The sequence below is a fragment of the Helianthus annuus genome, chromosome 11 (genome assembly GCF_002127325.2).
Source record: "Helianthus annuus cultivar XRQ/B chromosome 11, HanXRQr2.0-SUNRISE, whole genome shotgun sequence".
NCBI lineage: Eukaryota > Viridiplantae > Streptophyta > Magnoliopsida > Asterales > Asteraceae > Helianthus > Helianthus annuus.
In genome coordinates, this window is record NC_035443.2 from 170,751,365 (window position 1) to 170,754,989 (window position 3,625).

General features: G+C 42.1%; 1 non-coding gene across 1 annotated transcript; it reads right to left on the reverse strand.

Moving 5' to 3' along the window:
* Window positions 1–479: 479 nt before the first annotated feature.
* Window positions 480–586, reverse strand: LOC118484482. Its single transcript, XR_004873593.1, has one exon. It is a non-coding gene; the product is annotated as a small nucleolar RNA R71 (small nucleolar RNA).
* Window positions 587–3,625: the final 3,039 nt, after the last annotated feature.

The window sequence follows — 3,625 nt, forward strand, 5'->3', positions numbered from 1 at the left end:
CCAATAAAGACATAAAGGAACCGCTAGAAGAACCCGAACGCTTTCTCAGAAAAAGGTTAAAAGCCAAAAACCAAGAGAAGGTTTCGGGTGATCCACCCCCAATGGCGGACCAACGTACCCTTATGGATTATCTACGGCCCACCGTAGGTAATCTAGGCGCCGCTATCAATGCTCCGAATGTCGAAGCCAATAACTTCGAACTTCGACCACATTTGATACAAATGCTCCAAAACTCCGCAACCTTCCACGGGCTTGCGGACGAGGATCCTCATCTACATATAACTAATTTCTTAGAAATATGTGATACCTTTCGGATCAATGGAGCATCAAACGACGCCATCCGCCTCCGTATGTTTCCATTCTCACTAAAAGACCGAGCGAAAGCTTGGCTCAACACCCTCCCAGCTGGATCGGTAAACACCTGGGATGAACTAGCCCAAAAGTTTCTATATAAGTATTTCCCTCCTTCTAAAACTGCTAAATTAATGGCTGAAATTAATACATACTCACAAGAGGACGGGGAATCCTTATATGAAACATGGGAAAGGTTCAAGGAGCTATTACGCAAGTGTCCCCATCACGGCCTCGCAATATGGCAACAAGTATCCACTTTCTACAATGGATTGTTGCCACACACTAGGCAGACACTTGATTCTAGCTCCGGGGGACTTTTAGGTAATCGACGCCCACACGAAATATATAATCAGATTGAGGAAATTGCTCAAACCAATTTTCAATGGCACACTCCCCGGGGAAATAAGTCTATCGCCCCGGGCGCCCATAAGGTCGACGAAAGCACCTCTTTACAAGCCCAAATCGAGGCCCTTTCTTCAAAAATAAAAAAATTAGAAATGACAAAAACAGTCTCGGTTATGGCTTGTGAAGGGTGTGGTGGGTTACATGAAAATTGGAGTTGCATGAAAGAAACGGACGATCAGCAAGAAATGGTAAACTACATTGATAATAGACCTAGGTCGTCGGGTCCTCCAACGGGAACTTACAACCAAGGATGGCGAAACCACCCAAACCTTGGTTGGAGGGAAACCGGCAATAGTAGTAACCAACAAACCCAACGAACAAACTTTCAGCAATCAAGAAATGAGTCACAAAATTTCACTCAACAACAAGGTGGACGAGAAAGGCTCGAAGATACTATATCTCGCCTCGTCTCCGACACTGATAAGAAAAACTCGGAGAGATTTCTACAATTAGAATCTAATTTTAGGAATCAACAAGCTAGCATTCAAAACATAGAAAAACAAATAAATCAACTAGCACAAAATTTTTCCGAGAGACCGCAAGGCGCATTACCTAGCAATACCGAAACAAACCCAAAGGCGCAAGTTCACCTCATCACACTACGAAACCGCACTGTAGGACCTGCAGACGTACCTCCACCAACGGAAGAAACAATGCCAACACATCTGCAGGAAAAAAACTCTCCCCCATCACCAGAGCCTACCAAGGCTCCTCGAGTTCCGTACCCCGGTAGGTTAATTCGTCAAAAGACCAATGAGCAGTTCGCAAAATTCGAAAGTCTGTTAAAACAATTGCATGTCAATATTCCTTTTATCGAAGTCCTAACCCAAATGCCCAAATATTCTAAATTTATGAGGGACTTCCTTACACATAAAAAGAAAATTGAAAATTTGCAATTAGTTAATTTAGGCGAAGAATGCTCTGCCCTCGTACTCAATAAACTACCCCAAAAGAAAATCGATCCCGGAAGTTTCACGATTCCATGCTCAATAGGGGAATCACCCGTTCGCAATGCCTTGGCCGACTTAGGGGCTAGCATTAACCTCATTCCCTCATCGATGTTCAAAAGGCTTGGCTTGGGAACCACGAGCCCTACAAAAATAAGCATACCACTCACTGATCGATCAGTCAAGTTCCCACAAGGTGTCATCGAGAATGTCTTGGTAAGGGTAAGCAGATTCGTTTATCCAGTTGACTTTGTCATACTCGACATGGAGGAAGACACCGAGGTCCCCCTTATCCTAGGGAGACCCTTCCTTGCCACAGCACAAGCAGTGGTAGACATGAATGACGGGACACTGACTTTGAGGTATGGAGACGATGAGGTGAAGTTCGGAGTTGGGAAGAAAATAGAGGACGACGACCCAGTCAATTACATGAAGGTTATTGATTCAAGCTTGGATGCCGCTCTCCGACGGTGTAACTTGGGAAGCAAGGCACTCCACTCAGAAGATATATAACCAGGAATCGGGTCTAGCCAAGGACCCTTATAAACGTAGCGCACCACGGAGGCATTCCGCGGATCTATCCTTAGTTTAGTTTAGTTTAATCTTTTAGTTTTTGCAGAATAAAACACACTCATGGTGGTAATGGATGAAAAAGGGAACGAGGAAAATGGAACCATGCACGAAGAACAGAGCAACCCGACAAAAATCTCCATCACAGAAGTCTCAACACGGGCCGCGCCCAACCAACACGGCCCCGTGCTGAACCCCTGCAGAAAATCACCCAGTTCAGGTAACTGGACACGGGCCGTGTTCAGCGGACACGCCCCCGTGTCCAGGCTTCTGTTTCAATTCTGTAATTTTTGTTACTGGCACTTGACCACGGGGCCGTGCCCGGTCAACACGGGGCCGTGTCCAGGATGCCAGTAACATAAATCTTTGCTTTTTAACCCACTTTTATACATTCTAATCAACCAAAAACATTATTTTTGGACACATTGAGGACAATGTGTAATTTAAGTGTGGGGGGGATGCTAAAACCCTTGAAATTTTGCAAAATCCTAAACACAAGCCTTACACAAAACTCTATTGGAACCGCTAAACACCCCAAATTTTTTCAAAAACTTTTTCATTTTTTTATTTACTTGTCTTAGTTTAAGTTGGGAATAACAAGTTCTAAAAAGGTTATATTTTTACAAGTTTACAACCGATAGCGTCGTGATAAAAAAGAACCAACATAAGAAAATTATGAAACGGTATAACAAGTCGAGTTAAAAATTCGATTATATATGCTTGGTCACGTTAAAAACCCATTCCCACAAAAGTGAGTTTTGAGCCTTTATTGAGCATAAAAATACACATATTTAGATTAAATGCTCATTTTTCGTTTCTTGTGTGAATAGCCGTTCGGTCCTTACAAATCTAGAACTTGCCACGACGATACATTCCCGGTCCTTACCAACTTAAACCCAAGTAAGTAAATGATGGAGGCATTAGGACTAACCATTTTTTCTTTCAAAACCATTATTTTTCATTTTTTTTACCTACCCAAAATCCCCCTAGATAGCCCCTTTGAGCCTAAACCTTTCATTTCATTACCCCAAAACCCTTTTTACCCACCAAAAACCTTTTTATTTTTTTTTATTTTAGTAACAAGTTCGCTTTTTCGTAAACTCACCTTTTTATGTGACGTTAAAAAAAAAAATGATGATGATGAAGTCAAAAACAAACAAAAGCTATAAAAGCTTGTTTGGAGAAATACTTCAAAATAAAAAGTCACTAAAAACAAGGTACTTCACGAAAACCGACGCTTGTTACGATTTTCGCCCTTTTTACTAACCACTAACCAACCACCCACCTTTAAACCCAAGCCTTCACCCAAAAAGTCCTCTTGATATTTACAAAGGTAAAAAAGTTAAAAA